Raw genomic sequence first — 22,210 nt, 5'->3', positions numbered from 1 at the left:
TCCATGGTTTTTCTTTCTTGTTCCTCCCCTGAGTCTATTGGTATATTTGCCTCCCTTGTATACTGTCTAAGGAGCCCAGTTTTATGAACTAATTTCTTTATTAACTTTTTTTTTTTTTTTGCATAAGGTATAACCTTATATTTAGTTATTACATGGATACTAAACTCCAGGCCTTAGGTGAACAGGATAGAATGCTCTCCACAGAATACACCCATGTACTACTATTTTGATTTTTAGACTTTTTTTTTTTTGGCTTCTAGAGATTACTTTCTAATTCTTGAAATCTCAGCACTCAGAAAGCTTTTTGGTTATTTTTTATTCACTATTTCTAAAGGATTGCACTGGGAGAACTTTTGGACTTGGTTGGCCATATTGCTGGAAATGAAAATCCTGCAGTAATTAATTTGTAATAGATTTTAGAACAGCATTACAATATATAGTCTAAATAATCTTATTAGTAAGTAGTCATATATTACATGCCCAAATTTGCAGAGGTTCAAATAAAAGCTTATAAGGGGACACCACTAAATGTGCCTTCACTTTTAGATTTAAAATAGGGCTTTTCAAATGTTGGAGAGGCTGTGGAGAAAAAGGAACCCTCATACACTGTTGGTGGGAATGTAAAGTAGTACAATCATTATGGAAGAAAGTATGGTGGTTCCTCAAAAAACTGAAAATGGAACTACCTTATGACCCAGCAATCCCTCTACTGGGTATATACCCCAAAAACTCAGAAACATTGATATGTAAAGACACATGCAGCCCCATGTTCATTGCAGCATTGTTCACAGTGGCCAGGACATGGAAACAACCAAAAATCCCGTCAATAGATGACTGGATAAAGAAGATGTGGCACATATACACTATGGAATACTACTCAGCCATAAGAAATGATGACATCGGAACATTTACAGCAAAATGGTGGGATCTTGATAACATGATACAAAGCAAAATAAGTAAATCAGAAATAACCAGGAACTGCATTATTCCTTACGTAGGTGGGACATAAAAGTGAAACTAAGAGACATTGATAAGAGTGTGGTGGTTACGGGGGGGAGGGGGGAATGGGAGAGGGAAAGGGGGAGGGGGAGGGGCACAAAGAAAACAAGATGGAAGGTGACAGAGGACAATCTGACTTTGGGTGATGGGTATGCAACATAATTGAACGACAAGATAGCCTGGACTTGTTATCTTTGAATATATGTATCCTGATTTATTGATGTCACCCGATTAAAAAAATAAAATTATAAAAAAAAATAGGGCTTTATGAGAAGAAAATGAATAGAACATGTATTTTTCCAATGTATTTTATGTAATACTGTCACATTATACAGAACCTATAACATTAAGTAGACTAAACAAAAAAACTCAATATTTGTTTACTTTTTCCCTATGTCTGAATAATGAATAATTCAGGATCATAACAAATGGAATGAGCCTATCACATTTTAAGCTACACTTTTGGCTGACCCAGGGTTTGGAGAATTATTGTCTTTCCTTTATTTTTTTCCTTACATGCACCCTTTCTGAGATAATGTGAATGTGGCTGACAATGATTTAAATAGAATTTAATCTGATTGGTTCAAAAAAAATACAGAATTTATCTTACACTCTGAAATCCTGTGTTTTCTATTTGTGATGGTAACTTGCAAACCTGTGATACAGAAACGAAGTCTCAAGTGTGTGTTTAATTTTCCGAAATGACAAAAGCAATCAAAAGCTGTTCATTGCACCATACAGAATAATTACCATGCAATTTTGTTTTAAAATAGTTCTTAAATTTAAAACAGAAGAAGAAGTGAGACATAAAAATCAGAAGCATCCAATTGTTAATATATTAAATACTTCCCATTCTGTAAATGATCTGATGTCATCATTTCTTATGACTGAGTAGTATTTCATAGTGTATATGTGCCACATCTTCTTTATCCAGTCATCTATTGATGGGCTTTTTGGTTGTTTCCATGTCTTGGCCACTGTGAACAATGCTGCAATGAACATGGGGCTGCATGTGTCTTTATGTATCAATGTTTCTGGGTTTTGGGGGTATATACCCAGTAGAGGGATTGCTGGGTCATAATGTAGTTCTATTTTCAGTTTTTTGAGGAACCACCATAATTTCTTCCATAATGGTTGTACTACTTTACATTCCCACCAACAGTGGATGAGGGTTCCTTTTTCTCCACTCAGACCAATGGAACAGAATAGAAAGCCCAGAGATAAAACCACATATATATAGTCAAATAATTTTTGATAAAGGGGCCAACAACACACAATGGAGAAAAGAAAGCCTCTTTAATAAATGGTGCTGGGAAAACTGGAAAGCCACATGCAAAAGAATGAAACTGGACTATAGTGTGTCCTCCTGTACTAAAATTAACTCAAAATGGATCAAAGATCTAAACATAAGACATGAAACAATAAAGTACATAGAAGAAGACATAGGTACTCAACTCATGGACCTGGGTTTTAAAGAGCATTTTATGAATTTGACTCCAAAGGCAAGAGAAGTGAAGGCAAAAATTAATGAATGGGACTACATCAGACTAAGAAGTTTTTGCTCAGCAAGAGAAACTGATAACAAGATAAACAGACAGCCAACTAAATGGGAAATGATATTTTTAAACACCTGCTCAGATAAGGACCTAATATCCAAAATATACAAAGAGCTCCTAAAACTCAACAACAAGCAAACAAACAATCCAATAAAAAAATACTTCACATTCTGGATGGCAGTGTGACTTTAGTGGCTTTCAAGAAGGTCTTCTATAGAGGAGTCATTCTTGAGTAACTGCAGTGCTGCCACCTGACCATAGAAGTGCAGACTGTGGTCAGGAAGGTTTCTTGACAGGTTTTTGTCAACTGGCCATGAAGAGGCAAGGTACAGAAATGGAGAAGTAAGTATAAAGCTTCTTACTCTGAATTGAAATAGAATCCTGTAAAACACTTAAAATGTAGGATAGATAAAACAAGGTCCAACTATGATAAGACAGCATCCAAAACTAAGAGAGGATGGACAAGTCCAGCTCAGAGGTTTCCAACCTTAAAGTTTCAGTTCATTTGTACCCAGCATGGTTAAGAAAGTTATTAACTCCCAAAATCCTTGAAGACAGACAGAGAGTATATAATTTATTTTTGTGTTCTTTTTGTCCAGAAGAATATATACTTTATGTACAATAGCAACTTGTCAAATTTGTTTAATTAAATAAGTGGAAAAAAAGAGTTGGGTGGAGATAGTGCCCCACTGTACTTGAATGTATTAAAGCTCTTAAATCTTGCTACCCAATGAGTGTCTTTATTTGTCCATATTTTTTAGAGTTAACTAATTACTCAATTTTACTATTATCCAAGAGGTTACCATATTTCGCCACATATAAGATGCACCCTTTTCCAAAAAATTTGAGGTCTAAAAACTGGGTACATTTTATACAGTGGTTGCAGATTTTTTACTTGCATTTCCCTCTTTTTCATGCTTGTTTTTGCACTCATTGTTGAAGACAGTGATTTGTCATCAGACACAGATGAGGACAAGCTAATGGATGGGAATTTTGACAGTGATGAGGAGTTGTATGAATTTTATGATGAATAAAACTTGAGTTCAATAACTATGTAATACGGAGTGACATCACGGAAATGGCGCCGTGAGCAGCGCGTCCGACAGATCTCCCCAAAATCACAACAAATTTATCAACTAGAAACAGGAAAATTTATCTTCGGAGCATTCCGGAGTTCCACACAAACTGAAAGCGAAGGGACTGTTATCACTTGGATCTGGGAGACGAGGGTGTGGAGGAAGCTACCGCAGGGACGTTCATTCAAGCCGCGAGGAAGTGCGCCTGTGGTGGTGGTGAGTCAGCCCATACTCGGGAGCCGCGAGCCGCCGCGAGCAGCGCCCGGTTCGGTCGCAGAGCGAGCACCGCCGCCGCGAGCAGCCGCCGCGAGCCGCCGCGGGCAGCGCCCGGTTCGGTTGTGGAGCGAGCGCCGCTGACGTTCCCAGCGGCCCGCGCACGGGGAGCGGGAGAGGCCCCAGGGCGGTATTCCCTACTTGGGAGATTCTCTCCGCGGGCGGGGCACCTCACCCAGCCATTCAAGCTAACAATCAAGCGTTGGGGGAGGGGCGCGTGCAGGCAGCCTGAAATACCTTCGGGAGCACAGCTGCGACCCAATTACTGAAATTAACTTAACCCGTGAAATCTGTGCACCCTCGGTTCTAATTGATAAGATCTCTCTCAGTTCACCGACCCAAGACAAGAGGCGTGATATTTTTTAGTGCCTCTCGCTAAAGGGGCGGGGGCAACTTCTGATTGATAGAGCCTCCATATTCAGGGATAAACGCTAACAAGAAGGACTTGGCAGATAATAAGATCTATATTACACTAGTCGCAAGCAGAGACTAGTGCCTCTTCTTCCCAGCCAAAACAGGCTACAAAGTGTGGAAAGCCTGGGTTGAGAGGTCCAACGGAATGCTAGGCGCTGAACAGTCACCTTGACAACAATTGACTCCCACCCCCGCCTGATTACACTGGAGGCCCTGACTGCCAGAGCCCTTCCCAAAGCCTTGCACTGAGTGGGGATAGAGTGGGGATTTCCCAGCTCTTTGAGCCTCTTACTCCCCAGGCAGAAGCAGTGGCAGCCTTATAGCTGGATCACCAGGCTGCTAATTCAGGAAAGGGGGACTAGGAGAGAGAATCCAGGAAAGCAAACTCTCTCATCGTTGGACCCTGCAAACGCCAACAAGCCTTGACTACCAGCAAGACTAAAGCCAATTATATGACATTGCCATAGAATCCCATCAACTGCAAATCCCTACCTAAGTGTGACACAGGGGCAGAGCCTGGGGTACAGAGTCACCGACCAGGAAGAGGGAGAGAAAAGAAAAAGGAAGAAGTTAACATCTCAAAATCAAGAAAAATCCACAGACTTTACAACTTGTTCCACTAATTTTTTTTTTGTTGTTGTTGTTGTTGTTTGTTTCTTCTATCTTATTGCCTTTATTTCCTCCACCTCAGTCCTTATATTCTCTGCCCATCTTATGCTTCCCTTTTCTTGAACTACACTACCCATAAGTGTTACATTTTATTTCTCTTCTTCATCCTCACCCTCCTTTAAGATTATACTCCAAAACACTTAACTCTCACTTTCTCCTCTTTTGTTTTTTTTTGTTTGTTTGTTTTGCTTTATTTTGTTTTTTTCTCTTCCTTTTTTATTTCTTCCTTCGTTTTTCTCTTTTTCTTATTTTTTCCTTTCTATTCATTTTTTCTTTTTTTTTTCCTCGTTTTACTTTCCTCCCATTTAATCCTCAATTACGAACAAATTAGTTAATTTGGGTCTCAAGGCTTTTTTTTGGCTTTATTTTTCTTTTTCGCTTTTGTTTTTGTTTTTTTCTTGTTTGTTTATTTTTGTGGCATTTTGGGTCCTCCCAACCCAAGGTCTCCATTGTATTTAGTCTCCGCTCCACTTAATACAACAGATTTTTACTTATTATTTTTATTTTTTTCTTCTTTATTATTCCTTTTTTTGTCCTTTTTTCTGGTTCCCTCTTATCCCTCTCATTATATCTCTTAGTTGACCATCACCCACAAGCAAATCATCTTATGCTTGTCTAAGATTTTCTTCCTTTTTTTTTTTTTTTTTGCATTTAGTAGGTCCCTACTCCCCTTTTTTTTTTTTGCCCCTTGAACTCTTCACCGCAAATCAGACCCTCCATTATAGGCACGATATTTCCCTGAGGAGGGGAGAGGAAGGAAAGAGAAGAAAGAAAAAAAGGGGGAAATAATAAATTATTACTGCTTTTTTTTGTGGGGTGTTTTACCTTTTTTTTTTTTTTCTACTTTTTACTCTTTATTAATTCTAATTAGTGCTATCAACAAGACCACCCTCAGATGCCAATAAGAAAGAGGAAATCGAATATTATGGATACAAAAGAAAGAGAGGTAACACAAATAGATGTGGAAAAATCTATGGAGAAAAGACTTAATATATTGGAAGCCTTGGAGCTAAATGACAGAGAATTTAAAATAGAAATCTTAAAAATACTCAGAGATATACAAGAAAACACAGAAAGGCAATATAGGGAGATCAGAAAACAACTCAATGAACACAAAGAATATATTACCAAGGAAATTGAAACTATAAAAACAAATCAAACAGAAATGAAAAACTCAATTCCCGAGCTGAAAAACAAGGTAACAAGCTTAGCTAGCAGAACAGCCCAGATTGAAGATAGGATTAGTGAAATAGAAGACAAACAACTTGAGGCACAACAGAGAGAAGAAGAAAGAGACTCAAAAATAATAAAAAACGAGAAAGCCCTACAGGAATTATCTGACTCCATCAGAAAGAATAACATAAGAATAATAGGTATATCAGAGGGAGAAGAGAAAGAAAATGGAATGGAGAATATACTCAAACAAATAATAGACGAGAACTTCCAAAGCCTGTGGAAAGAACTAAAGCCTCAAATTCAAGAAGCAAACAGAACACCGAGTTTTCTTAACCCCAACAAACCCACTCCAAGGCACATCATAATAAAGATGACACAAACCAATGACAAAGAAAAAATTCTCAAGGCAGCCAGGGAAAAGAAGAGTACAACATATAAAGGAAGGCCTATTAGATTATCATCAGATTTCTCAGCAGAAACTCTACAAGCTAGAAGAGAGTGGACCCCAATATTTAAAGCACTGAAAGAGAGGAACTTTCAGCCAAGAATACTATACCCATCAAAGTTATCCTTCAAGTATGAAGGAAATATAAAAACATTCACAAATACAGAAAAGATGAGAGAATTTATCACGAGAAAGCCCCCACTCCAGGAAATACTAAAGGGGGTTTTCCAACCAGATTCAAAGAACAAAAGAAAACAACACCACAAGTAACAGCTCCACCAAGAACACAATAAAACCAAACTTAAACTGTGACAACAAAGGAAAAAAAGGGGGGAGAGAATGGAGATTAACAGTAGCAAAGGATGATGAAGTGCAGAAATACTTATAAGATAGGGTACTACAATGAATATGGTAGGTACCCTTTTCATTACTTAATGGTAACCACCCTAGAAAAAACCACCACAAAAACACATGACTTAAAAAAGGTAGCAACAGAGGAAAGAAGTATGGAACACAAACAAACAAAAACAAATGATAGAAAAACAAAAGAGAAGAATCAAACTAGATACAAAACTAACAGAAAGCAATTTATAAAATGGCAGTAGGGAACCCACAAGTGTCAATAATTACACTAAATGTAAATGGATTAAACTTACCAATAAAAAGACACAGAGTAGCAGAATGGATTAAAAAAGAAAATCCAACTATATGCTGCCTACAAGAAACACATCTAAGCAACAAGGATAAAAACAAATTCAAAGTGAAAGGCTGGAAAACAATACTCCAAGCAAACAACACCCAAAAAAAAGCAGGTGTAGCAATACTCATATCTGATAATGCTGACTACAAGACAGAAAAAGTACTCAGAGACAGAAATGGTCACTTTATAATGATTAAGGGGACACTGAATCAAGAAGACATAACAATCCTTAATATATATGCACCAAACCAAGGAGCACCAAAATATATAAGACAGCTACTTATTGACCTTAAAACAAAAACTAACAAAAATACAATCATACTTGGAGACCTCAATACTCCGCTGACGGCTCTAGATCGGTCATCCAAACAGAGAATCAATAAAGATATAGTGGCCTTAAACGAAATACTAGAACACCTGGATATGATAGACATCTACAGGACACTTCATCCCAAAGCGACAGAGTATACATTTTTCTCTAGTGTACATGGAACATTCTCAAGAATTGACCATATGTTGGGCCACAAAGACAATATCAGCAAATTTAGAAAAATTGAAATTGTACCAAGCATATTTTCTGATCATAAAGCCTGGAAACTAGAATTCAACTGCAAAAAAGAGGGGGAAAAACCCACAAAAATGTGGAAACTAAACAACATACTTCTAAAAAATGAATGGGTCAAAGAAGAAATAAGCGCAGAGATCAAAAGATATATACAGACAAATGAAAATGAAAATACGACATATCAGAATCTATGGGATGCAGCAAAAGCAGTGATAAGAGGGAAGTTCATATCACTTCAGGCATATATGAACAAACAAGAGAGAGCCGAAGTAAACCACTTAACTTCACACCTTTAGGAACTAGAAAAAGAAGAACAAAGACAACCCAAAACCAGCCGAAGAAAGGAGATAATAAAAATCAGAGCAGAAATAAATGAAATAGAGAACAGAAAAACTATAGAAAAAATCAATAAAACAAGGAGCTGGTTCTTTGAAAAGATCAACAAAATTGACAAACCCTTAGCAAGACTCACCAAGGAAAAAAGGCACAGGACTCAAATAAATAAAATCCAAAATGAAAGAGGAGGGATCACCACAGACATCATAGATATACAAAGAATTATTGTAGAATACTATGAAAAATTATATGCCACCAAATACAACAATCTAGAAGAAATGGATAAATTCCTAGAACAATACAACCTTCCTAGACTGAGTCATGAAGAAGCAGAAAGCCTAAACAGACCAATCAGCAGGGAGGAAATAGAAAAAACTATTAAAAACCTCCCCAAAAATAAAAGTCCAGGCCCAGACGGTTATACTAGTGAATTCTATCAAACATTCAAAGAAGACTTGGTTCCTATTCTACTCAAAGTCTTCCAAAAAATTGAAGAAGAAGCAATACTTCCAAACACATTTTATGAGGCCAACATAACCCTCATACCAAAACCTGGCAAGGATGGCACAAAGAAAGAAAACTACAGACCAATATCTCTAATGAATACAGATGCTAAAATTCTAAACAAAATACTGGCAAACCGAATACAACAACATATTAAAAAAATAATACATCATGATCAAGTGGGATTCATCCCAGAATCTCAAGGATGGTTCAACATACGCAAAACGGTTAACGTAATACACCATATCAACAAAACAAAGAACAAAAACCACATGATCTTATCAATAGATGCAGAAAAGGCTTTTGATAAAATACAACACAATTTTATGTTTAAGACTCTCAACAAAATGGGTATAGAAGGAAAATATCTCAACATGATAAAGGCCATATATGATAAACCATCAGCCAACATCATTTTAAACGGCATAAAACTGAGGACTTTCTACCTTAAATCAGGAACAAGACAGGGTTGTCCACTCTCTCCACTCTTATTTAACGTGGTGCTAGAAGTTCTGGCCAGAGCAATCAGACAAGACAAAGAAATAAAAGGCATCCATATCGGAAAAGAAGAAGTAAAGGTATCACTTTTTGCTGATGATATGATCCTATACATCGAAAACCCGAAGGACTCCACAAAAAGATTATTAGAAACAATAAACCAATACAGTAAGGTCGCAGGATACAAAATTAACATACAGAAGTCCATAGCCTTTCTCTATGCCAACAATGAAATATTAGAAAACGAACTCAAAAAAATAATCCCCTTCACGATTGCAACAAAAAAAATAAAATACCTAGGAATAAACATAACAAAGAATGTAAAGGACCTATATAATGAAAATTACAAAGCATTGTTAAGGGAAATCGAAAAAGATACAATGAGATGGAAAAATATTCCTTGTTCTTGGATAGGAAGAATAAATATAATCAAAATGGCCATATTACCCAAAGCAATATACAAATTTAATGCAATTCCCATCAAAATCCGTATGAGATTTTTTAAAGAAATAGAACAAAAAATCATCAGATTTATATGGAACTATAAAAAACCCTGAATAGCCAAAACAATCCTAAGGAAAAAGAATGAAGCTGGGGGCATTACAATACCTGACTTTAAACTATATTATAGGGCCACGATAATCAAAACAGCATGGTATTGGCAGAAAAATAGACACTCAGACCAATGGAACAGAATAGAAAGCCCAGAAATAAAACCACATATATATGGTCAAATAATCTTTGATAAAGGGGCCAACAACACACAATGGAGAAAAGAAAGCCTCTTCAACAAATGGTGTTGGGAAAACTGGAAAGCCACATGCAAAAGAATGAAACTCGACTACAGCCTGTCCCCGTGTAGTAAAATTAATTCAAAATGGATCAAAGACCTAAATATAAGACCTGAAACAATAAAGTACATAGAAGAAGACATAGGTACTAAACTCATGGACCTGGGTTTTAAAGAACGTTTTATGAACTTGACTCCAATGGCAAGAGAAGTGAAGGCAAAGATAAATGAATGGGACTACATCAGAATAAAAAGTTTTTGCTCAGCAAGAGAAACTGATATAAAAATAAACAGACAGCCAACTAAATGGGAAATGATATTTTCAAACAACAGCTCAGATAAGGGCCTAATTTCCAAAATTTACAAAGAACTCATAAAACTCAACAACAAACAAATAAACAATCCAATAAAAAAATGGGAAGAGGACATGAATAGACACTTCTCCCAGGAAGAGATACAAATGGCCAACAGATATATGAAAAGATGCTCAGCTTCATTAGTTATTAGAGAAATGCAAATCAAAACTACAATGAGATACCACCTCACCCCTGTTAGATTAGCTATTATCAACAAGACGGGTAATAGCAAATGTTGGAGAGGCTGTGGAGAAAAAGGAACCCTCATTCACTGTTGGTGGGACTGTAAAGTAGTACAACCATTATGGAGGAAAGTATGGTGGTTCCTCAAAAAACTGCAAATAGAACTACCTTATGACCCAGCAATCCCTCTACTGGGTATATACCCCAAAACCTCAGAAACATTGATACGTGAAGACACATGTAGCCCCATGTTCATTGCAGCACTGTTCACAGTGGCCAGGACATGGAAACAACCAAAAAGCCCTTCAATAGAAGACTGGATAAAGAAGATGTGGCACATATACACTATGGAATACTACTCAGCCATAAGAAATGATGACATCAGATCATTTACAGCAAAATGGTGGGATCTTGATAACATTATAAGGAGTGAAATAAGTAAATCAGAAAAAAACAAGAACTACATGATTCCATACATTGGTGGAACATAAAAATGAGACTAAGAGACATGGACAAGAGTGTGGTGGTTACCAGGGGTAGGGGGAGGGAGGACAGGGGGAGAGTTAGGGGGAGGGGGAGGGGCACAGAGAACTAGATAGAGGGTGGCGAAGGACAATCTGACTTTGGGCGAGGGGTATGCAACATAATTTAATGACAAAATAACCTAGACATGTTTTCTTTGAATATATGTACCCTGATTTATTAATGTCATCCCATTACCATTAATAAAAATTTATTTAAAAAAAAATAACTATGTAATACATTTTTTTTTCAAATTTTGAGCTCCCAAATTAAGGTGAGTCTTATATATGGGGAAATACTGTATATATGTTTTGTTAATAAGTATCACCAGCTGGCTAATTTGCTTTCACCTATTACTCTTCCCATAATTATCTACAACTGGATGATATCTACCTATTTCAAATAGATACTGTTGTATAATATAAGGTTATAGTAATTAAATATATAGAAATATAAAAATATGGGAGATATATAAAAGTAATTAAAAGGATATTAAAAATAATTATTAGAATTAAGTAAAGTTGTGCTAATTGGATAGGAATTAATATAGTGGCTTAGTGCCATAACTCTGTAATGTGATAAACAAACTCTGAATTACAAGCAGAGCCCAGTTAGTATGTGTGTGAAGTTATACATAGATAAGAAGTGGCTTGGTGTTATTTACATTAACTTTGTAAATTAATGAAAATAAAAACATCTTAAAAAGTGGTTTAATGTAAACATTTCAGTAGATTGTCATAAAGGGGGTTCCCCACGAGGCAGTCACAAAAAGGTGGCTTGAGGTGATAATCCTGTAGATTGACACCTGTTAGAAGGCATTGGCCAGAAAGGGTAGTAAAGCTGAGGGGCCCCCTGCTGCAGTAGTCGCCCAGACTCTAACGTTGATGTGGACTGTCTCCACACCACTCTGAGCTCTGACCAAAGCCAGCAGAGAGGAGCATGCTGACGGGGCCCCCTTAAGCTGTACCCAGGCACGCCAAAAGGATTTGTGAGTAATAAACTGCCTGTGTGATTATTACAACTAATTTGTGTGTCGGTCGTGTCTTTCCTCTGGTGGCATTTAAGAGTAGCATCCTCATAGCTGCCTCAAGAGTCATCTCGAAGAGGCTGCCAGCCCTGCTAATAAGCAGGGTGTCCCACTGCCCGGGGAAGTCGAATCAGGGATGCCTGATTGACATAGAGCTTGGGCTCTACTGGGACAGATACCACCATCCACTTGGCAGACCTGAATTGTAGATAGGGCATATTTTAAAACTCAATTTCATAACAGTGACAAATGTATCACATTGATTTAGAACTTGTTTCTTTATTTTAAGATGTGGCCTTTATTTCAATATAATAGAAGGGAATAATAAGGATTGGCAGGTATGGTATGAACATTGACTCAATAATCTAACAAGGCTTTGTATGTGTGAAAACAAGTTAGTCTCATACTCAGAAAGTGACACAGAGATAGCGATAATGTTACCTCCTCATACTTAATGGGATACCTCCTAGTGTTCTCAGTTGGATGAAGGAGTGGCTGGTTCTTCATTTACTGTCTTTCAAAGTGTTTCCTCTGGGAACTAATTGATGTAATAAGCATTTTAGGTTGCTTTTCCAATGAAGTGATGGCTTGGACATACTTACTAAACACTTTTGTTTTGTTTGTGACAAATGGCTGGCCAGTGTTTTGGCAGACACCATATTACAATGAAGAAGAGTTTTTGTTTTGTTTTCTATGCAAGTAGTTGCTTACTAATCAATCAAATTCCCATCTTCAACTTTATTTTCACCACACTATCTACGACTGTATATATTTATGATGTATGTGCAGCTATTCACCCATCTATCTTCAAGTTATCTATTGATCTTACTCTGTAGTATAAGCAATATTTTACATTAGAATATAAATGCAATTGGACGTTAAAAAATAGCAGATGTATCTAAGATCATTTAGAGAAACAGGAGAAAAATTAAACAAAAACTTGTGATTAATTTTTTACTGTAGGTGAGACTGAATTTCACTCTGTGTTTCAGAAAGGACAAAGCACAATATAGGCTTGGCAAAAAACAATATAGAAAACCCAGTGGGTTAGATGTTATTGAATAGTAATTCAGGAGGCTACAAGTTATTTTGGAAAGAAAATTATAAAACAAATTCTGGAAGGAAGCTATCATTGGATCTTTATATAAAGGATATTAGATAATATGATAAACAATGTGTTCAGGTACTTTGTAACAGATGCAAAGTTCTTCCAAAAAACAGAAGTTAGTATATATTTTATATAGACGATAAAAACTGAAGTTATAACTGAAATTGTAATTCAGAGAAGGCTTTAACTGCCAGACATACAGAGTGTTGTGAAATGTTTGGACACAACTGTTCTTTTACCTATGCAGATGGGCTGTGAGAATGGTTATAAATAAGGCTATTTACTTCATCAAAATAGAGTTAATTTCTTAATGTCCTTGAACAAGTACTCAGAGAAGATCTTAGGATTCTGGATATATTGTATGAAAGCTTTAACCTAAAAACAAACAAACAAACAAAAAGAATGCAAGCGCCATTATTACCAATTAGACACTTAAACCATCTAAGAACTTTAGAGCAGGGTTCCCCAAACTACGACCCGCAGGCCGCATGCGGCCCGCTGAGGCCATGTATCCAGCCCTGCTGCACTTCCGAAAGGGGCACCTCTTTCATTGGTGGTCAGTGAGAGGAGCATAGTTCCCACTGAAATACTGGTCAGTTTGTTGATTTAAATTTACTTGTTCTTTATTTTAAATATTGTATTTGTTCCCGTTTTGGTTTTTACTTTAAAATAAGATATGTGCAGTGTGCATAGGAATTTGTTCGTAGTTTTTTTTATAGTCTGGCCCTCCAATGGTCTGAGGAACAGTGAACTTGCCCCCTGTGTAAAAAGTTTGGGGACCCCTGCCCTAGAGCATCTGACTTTATAAAACTTGTCATGCTTTTTCTGGACTCATGGGGACAAATTGGTTCATGAGAAACAATGTTGTTTAGCTATTAGCCCCATTTGTGGTTAAGTCAGACAGATCAAAATTTGAATACCAGATTCATTATTTATTAGCTGTGAAATTGTGGGCTAGTCACTCTTTTAATCCTACATTTACCTTATCTTTATAGTAAAAACAATAGTGCTATTTAGTTCTAGAGTGCTATGAGAGAATTATGTACCTCATATATTCAGCATAATGCCAAGTATGAAATTAGGTATACTCAATATCTTTTTTTTTAAAATGATTAAGTGTAAAAATATTTTCCCAGCCTGACCTGTGGTGGCGCAGTGGATAAAGCATCGACCTGGAAATGCTGAGGTCGCCAGTTTGAAACCCTGGGCTTGCCTGGTCAAGGCACATATGGGAGTTGATGCTTCCTGCTCCTCCCCCTTCTCTCTCTCTGTCTCTCTCTCTCTCTCTCTCCTCTCTCTCTCCCTCCCTCTCTATCTCCTTTTTAAAATGAATAAGTAAAATAATATAAAAAAATATTTTTCCAGATTGAGGTGTTCTGTTTTTAAAATTCCTGCTCGGCCCTGGTTGGTTGGCTCAGTGGTAGAGCATTGGCCAGGTATGTGGAAGTCCTGTGGGTTCGATTCCTGGCCAGGGCACACAGGAGAAATGCCCATCTGCTTCTCCACCCTTCCCCCTCTTCATTCTGTCTCTCTCTCTTTCCATCCTGCAGCCATGGCTCCCTTGAAGCAAAGTTGGCCCTGGTGCTGAGGATGGCTCCATGGCCTCTGCCTCAGGTGCTAGAATGGCTCCAGTTGCAGTGGTACAATGCCCCAGATGTGCAGAGCATCGCCCCCTGGTGGGCATGCCGGGTGGATCCTGGTTGAGTGCATGAGGGAGTCTGTCTCTCTGCCTCCCTGCTTCTCACTTCAGAAAAATACAAATACATAAGTAAATACATAAATACATAAGTACAAATCCTGCTCAACTGGAAAATATTTGTGAAATGCACTAGTTTTTTTAAATTGTATTTATTAGAGTGACACTAATTAACATAATCATACTGGTTTCAGGTTCCGAACTCTACAACACATCTCTCCATACACTGCACTGTGTGTTCACCCCCCAAGTCAAGTTTTTATCAATCACCACTTATCTCCCCCCATACCCTCCTCCACCTTCTCCTCCTTGGCCAGGGGTCGGGAACTTATGGCTCGCGAGCCAGATGTGGCTCTTTTGATGGCTGCATCTGGCTTGCAGACAAATCTTTAATAAAAAAATAATAACATTAAAAATATAAAACATTCTCACGTATTAGAATCCATTCATTTTCTACTGCTCATGTTCATGGTTGTGGGTGGCTGCAGCCAATCACAGCTGTCCTCCGGGACAACACCAAATTTTTATTGGATAATGCGTAACGTACACGGGTCGTTGTATGGCTCTCACGGAATTACATTTTAAAATATGTGGCGTTCATGGCTCTCTCAGCCAAAAAGGTTCCCAACCCCTGTTCTTGGCAATCACCACACTACTGTTCATGTCCATAAGTTCTTTTCCTTTTTTGTTTTCCTTTTGCAACAGCATAGATGGACCTGGAGATCATGATGCTAAGTGAAATAAGCCAGTCAGAGAAAGATAAGTACTGTATGATTTCACTCATATGTGGAATCTAATGAACAAAATGAACTAACAAGCAAAATGGAGGCAGACTCATAGACAGAGAGAAGGCTGACAGCTACTGAGCAGGAAGATGAGGGGTAGACTGGGCTAGGAATGTGGAGTGATAGAGAAAAAAAATACACTAGTTTTATTTTAATATGGCTAATGCCAAAGTGTTATTTCTGACAATTACCCAGTAGGTCCAGCTATTTATTAACATTACCCTAACCTGGTCTTCATAAGAGCATTGCTTCAACATAAGAAGGGATCTGCTAATTGTATAATTCTAAGGACTGATATGCTTTCCACCAATTCATATGAGTCATATAATGTTATTTAAAATACATAAAAAGAATGGCCTGACCTGCAGCCGTGCAGTGGATAAAGTGTTGACCTGGAATGCTAAGGTTGTCAGTTTGAAACCCAGGGCTTGCCTATCAAGGCTCAACGGGAAGCAACTGCTATGAGCTGATGCTTCCTGCTCTTTCCCCCACTTGTGCTCTCTTTTTCTCTCCTCTTTGTAAAACAAATAAATCAAACCTTAAAGTAAAATAGAATAAAATACATAAGAAGAGCAATAATTTAGAAACCACTGGGTATTAGCTAAGATTTAAACAATATGGATAACGGACAGTTTTAGTGGAAACTTTTTCTCATAAAGTGCAGATTTCATGTACTCAGTATGAAGAAAATGTAGAGGTTCAGGAATATTCTGCTGTAATTAAGGCTGAATTTATTATTCTGTTTGGGACCAGTAAGTGTGTGTGAAGTGTGTGTGTGTGTGTGTGTGTGTGTGTGTGTGTGTGTGTGTGTGTGAAGGTGACAGGGCAAGGTTTCTTGATTTGTTTGTGCTGCTATAACAAATTATCATAGACTGGGTGCTTTATAAACACCAAAAATTTATTTCTCACAGTTCCAGAGGCTGGGCTATAAAAGATCAGGGCAGATTGGATGTCTGGTGGGAGCCCTCTTTCTGGTTCATAGATGGTTATCTTACAGCTGTCTCCATACATTGCAGAGAGAGCTCTCTGGGGTCTCTTTTATAAAGGTGCTAATCCCATTCATGTAGACTCCACCCTCATAACCTAATCACCTTCTAAATATCCACCTTTTAATACTACCACATTGAGGATTAAGCTTTATCACAGGAATTGGGTAGGGGTACAAACATTCAATCTACCTAGCAAAAGGGCTGTTTTGAGGCCAAGGATACTACTGCAATCCAAAACAGATCTTTTCAGGGTAGGAATGGAGAAGAGTACCTGTATGTATGTTTCTTTTCTCCTTGGGACTTAAGCTATGGGCAAGACTAACCCCCCATCTACACAGTCTTTCTGTTTATATTTGAAATAATAGTTAAAAGAAGAAGATGAATGAGCAGACCTGCAGCCAAAATTAAACAAGGGTAATAAATGTTAAAGTAATAATGATAGTAATAACGAAATTTTATCTTGAAGGTATGGACCCACCAGTCAACAAACCAGACACAAACTTCTGTTCTCCTTGGTGCCCTTATACAAACTGAAATGGAAGGACCATCTGCCAAATGCTCCGTGCAGCATTCTTAACAGCAAAGTTTTTTTGTTTGTTTGTTTTTTAGTCTTTTTTTTTTAACAGCAGCCTGTATAAAGTGAATATTTCTGGCAGCATTCTAGGTATTTTAGAAGCATTATTTCTAATCTTTGCAACAAAAGCAAGAGTTAAGGAGAATTAATCTCATTTTATAGATGAAGAATAATGCCACCAAGAGCACTGTCTATTCCTGGGGAGAAATACTTTTGGGACCTCTCTCTAGCAACACTGTGGATTTCTATTGATAGGTAACAGTCAAACCCAGGGCTTGCCTTGTACCACTGGACCTATTAATTGACATGAACTTCTTTTCTTCTTGTCAAGTCCTCATAGGAAAAGGTCTGCTGACTTCTGGGCCTCCCCATGTACACCAGGCATTGACAAACTAGAGTTCATGGGCCAAATCCAGCTCGCCTCCTGTTTTGTATGACATGTGAGCTTTTACATTTTTTTCTTTTTTTTCTTTTTTCTTCTTTTCCAAGTGAGAGGAGGGGAGATAGAGACAGACTCCTGCATTTGCCATGACTGGGACCCACCTGGCAACCCCCATCCAGGCCAATGCTCTGCCTATCTGGGGCCATGCACGCAACTGAGCTATTTTTAGCACTTGAGATGGAGACTCCAAAGAGCCATCCTTAGCACCCAGGGCCCATGTGCTCAAACCAATTGAGCCATGGCTGTGGGAGAGGAAGAGAGAGAGAGAGAAAGGGAAGGAGGGGTAGAGAAGAAGATGTTTACTTCTCCTGTGTACCCTGACCAGGAATTGAACCTGGGGCATCCACATGCCAGGCCAATGTTCTACCACTTAGCAAACTGGCTAGGGCAACTTGCACATTTTTAAATGGATGGAAAAAGTCAAAACAAGAATGATACTGTGTGACATATAAAATATAAATAAAGTTTAAATTGCAGTCTCCTTAAAAAAGTTTTATTGGAACATAGTTATGCTTTCTCATTTACATATTACCTATGGCTGTATTGGTGCTACAGTGGAAATTAAGAACTTGCAACAGAAAACCAATGGTTTGCAAAGCCTAACATATTTACTCTCTGGTCATTTACAGAAAAAAAAGTGTTCTGTGATTTCATTATAGACCATAAATTCCTTGAGGACAGAAAAGATATCTCCAGCAGACATTGGATCCCCAGTGTCTATAACAATATCTATATAATGAACTCTAAATATAGGTGATATGAATGAATAAATGAATGAATGAGTAAGCACATAAATAAGTTAATAATCTAAAAAGCTTTCAAGCCTAATCAAGTGGTAGAACAGTGGATAGAGCATAAACCTGGGACACTGAGGACACAGGTTCACAATCCTGAGGTTGCTGGCTTGTACAGACCCATCTGGCTTGAACAGACTCACCAGCTTGAGCTCAGGATTGCCAGCTTGAGCGTGGGATCAGAGATATGATCCCATGATCACTGGCTTGAGCACAAAAGGTCATTGCTTGAAGTGCAAGGTTGTTGGCTTGAGCCCAAGGGCACTGGTTTGAGTAAGGGGTCACTGGTTTGGCTGGAGCCTCCTTGTCAAGGCACATATGAGAAGCAATCAATGAACAATTAAAGTGAAGCAATTAGAAGTTGATGTTTCACATCTCTCTCCTGTGTGTCTCTCTCTGTCTCTCTCTATCACACTCGCTAAATTTAAAAAGTAAGAATAAATAAAAATCTTTCAAGAACTGTCTTTTTCAAATTTTCTTTGTAATATATTCTTGTGTATTGTTTACAAGAAATCTTTAACTGGATCTGCCCACCTCAAGCTGGTGGAGTTAGTGTGGTATTATCTGAAGCAGAACCGAAATGTCCCTTGTACATTCATCAATCTTATACCCCTCCCACTTTTCCTTCTAGTCATAGTTACACCTCATGCATATATTTTCTGTTCTTTTACCTGAAGATACTTTTATATGGGTGGCCATTGTAACCATACATTAATCTTTTCTAGTACAGTGCAATTTCCTTTTGTATCTTTCAGGAGGAAAAAGAGCAAAGGGAAAGGAGGTTAGGCAATACACAAATCAAGGCCATGGGGCGATATGAGAGATAGGAGCTCAGATGGAATTGTGGTAGACTTTTGATGAAACTTGTGGAATGGTGTGAGTGCCCAGGATACATGTGTAAGGGAAAAAATGTTTTCTTACTACTTACGATGTTTCTGACACCAGATATCTGGGTTTTTCACACTAGGTAGTTTAGTTATGTACAGACACCAACTAGGTGTCCTACAGTTTAATTCACTCCTGATAGTACCTGGAGTTACCACAGTCTCCACATGTTAGAAGTTCAGTCCCACAAGACTGATCCCCACCTCAGATGCCAGTCACAAGTCCATACCTTCTGTATTTTTGACTGACCAGCTGTATATTGGGGGGCTTTCATGTTCCCCTTCTTAGATTTGATAATTTGTTAGAACAGCTTACAAAACTCAGGAAAACCCTTTACTTACTAGTACAGACATGTTATAAAGGATACAACTCAAGAACAGCCAAATGGAAGAGAGACACAGGGCAAGGTATGGGGAAAGGGAGAGGCTTCCACACCCTTCTGGGGGTGCCACCCTTGTTGTGTTCACTAACCCAGAAGCTCTCACAATCCTACCAATTAGGGGTTTAATGAAGGTTTCATTATGTAGGCATTAGTGATCAAATCATTGACCACTGGTGACTGAATTCAATCTCCAGCCCCTTTTCTTCCCCAGAGTTAGGGGTGGGGCTAAAGGTTCCAACTCTCTAATTACTTGGTCCGTTCTTCTGGTAACCCAACCCCCTTCAATAATCAACTCATTAGCATAAACTCTGGTGTGGTTGAAGGAGGCATCTTGTAAAAATGATATAAAAGAAGAATAAAAAAAGATGTTCCTCTCATCTTTGTCACTCAAGAAATTCCAAGGTTTTAAGGAGTTTTGTGCCAGAAATCAGGGACAAAGACCAAATACGGGTATATACTATATTCCCCATGTATAAGATACACCGTTTTGAAAAACTTGGGGTCTAAAAACTGGGTGCATCGTATACAGTGGTTGTGGCATTTCAAATGTCATAGATGGAACTGAGGATGAGGCAATATAGGAAGACAGTGATTCGTCATCAGACACAGATGAGGACAAGCTCATGGATGGGAGTTTTGACAGTGATGAGAGGTTGTATGAATTTTATGATGAATAAAACTTGAGTTCAATAACTTTATATAATACTTTTTTTTTTCAAATTTCAGGCCCCAAAATTAAGGTGCATCTTATACATGGGGGCATCTTATACATGGGGAAATAGGGTATTTTATGTCACAATAAGACAGTGCGGTGTGGGAAAGATGTGCAAAGGGAGTCAGGGAGCATCCAGGGAAAGCTCTGATCTGTGAGTCTGTCAGGCATGGCCTGTCCTGTGGTTATGATGTTGAAGGACAGCCAGACATAGATTGTAAACCTGTGTTCAATCTCCCAAACCACAGATCAACTATGTTATGGCTGTAGAACACCTCGTCCAGACTTACAAGTTTGGTTCTAGGAGAGTGACCAAAAGAAGACAGGGAAGGGAAGGGAGGTGAAGGGCATGCTAATGAGAGATGTCTATGACATTTCCGTAGGGAGATTTTTACTGGTTTTCTTCTAATGACTAACCCGTTAAGCCCTGGTCTGTGTCCCTGAGCTTTCCACCGGCTGTCTGCACTGAAGTGCTTTGATGCATTATTGTACTGTACACCGGGTTGCTCATTTAATCAGCCGTGGCGCTGCTCTTCTCAGAGAGCATGACACATTTGACAGATTTATCACAAGACTATGGGCTCTATTTTCCGCAGCACTGTGGAACCCTTTTTCATTAGTGATAGCAGAAATGATGTTTATGCATAAAGAGAGGCTGTTAGATTGGGCAATTGTAACCTCCACCGCTGCGTAAGCACAGCTCCCACTTATCAAGTGAGGCTAATAGGGGATCTTCATATGCACTGCAGAATCAATTCTCTGTACATGGCCCTCTGCTACAAAAATAATTGCTGCTCACTGGTGGTAAAGATCTCAGCAATGTCAAGGCCTTAATGGTGAGATTAATGTTCTACAGCTTCCGGGCTGGGCCAGTTCTCTACAAAAAAAAACAAAAACACACACACACAAAAACAAAAGTCCTGGCCTGAGAGCTTGATTTCTAGGTGAAATCTGGAGCTGTGCTGTCTTCAGATTTAAAAAGCATGAGATGGTTCTTAAACATTTTGCTCATCTACTATACAGGTATCATATTGAAATGTGTATTGTTTTTGTTTCATATTTTTTTCTCTCCTACTAGATTGTGATTCTATCTCTGATGTTACCTCGAGCCTAGCCCATTCTTGGTATATAAATTATGGACTCAATAGATTATTTTGTTTATTAAAAATAAACTTTCATGATTCTATAACTATAAATCATTTGTGTACTCATTAAACAACAATGCAATTCCTTGGATGATACAAATATTGATTGACTTACGACCTATGCAACTTACGACCATTCGACTTTACAACCACAATCACTAGCCACGACTGCTCCACGTCTGGCAGCACAAGCGTTGCCCCGCTGGGTGGATGACAGTGCGGATCAGCTTCCGGCAGCACTACCATCTCTGAGTGCACCATTTCAACTGTTATCCCAGACTCAGTACAGCAATTTGTGTTTTGTGTCTTGGATATTTTTCATCAAAGATTCCCAAGATGTCTACCAAGAGGAAATTGTCTTTGCAAATATTAAACCAGTTGTACTGGTAATGCAGTGTTTTACTTAAACCTGACGAATGTAAAAATAAGAAACAAAATGGTGTAGAGATGATACAAATGGCATAAAATGAACAAAGCAAATTATGATATATAACAATAATGAAAGAAAATTATGATAAAATATGACTTAAAGATTTTTATAACATCATTTTACAGTACTGAACATATATAACCTACTCAACTTACGACCAAATCGTGTTACAACTGGTC

At 38.1% G+C, this 22,210-nt stretch overlaps 1 pseudogene; it reads right to left on the bottom strand.

Moving 5' to 3' along the window:
• Window positions 1-21,862, bottom strand: part of LOC136398400 (small ribosomal subunit protein eS26 pseudogene) — a 138,020-nt pseudogene extending 116,158 nt beyond the window's left edge.
• Between the last annotated feature and the right edge of the window lie 348 nt (window positions 21,863-22,210).

This window comes from Saccopteryx leptura, chromosome 3 (assembly GCF_036850995.1).
Source record: "Saccopteryx leptura isolate mSacLep1 chromosome 3, mSacLep1_pri_phased_curated, whole genome shotgun sequence".
Taxonomy (NCBI): domain Eukaryota; kingdom Metazoa; phylum Chordata; class Mammalia; order Chiroptera; family Emballonuridae; genus Saccopteryx; species Saccopteryx leptura.
The sequence above is the reverse complement of the archived record's forward strand: the minus strand, read 5'-3'. Positions and strand labels throughout refer to the sequence as shown.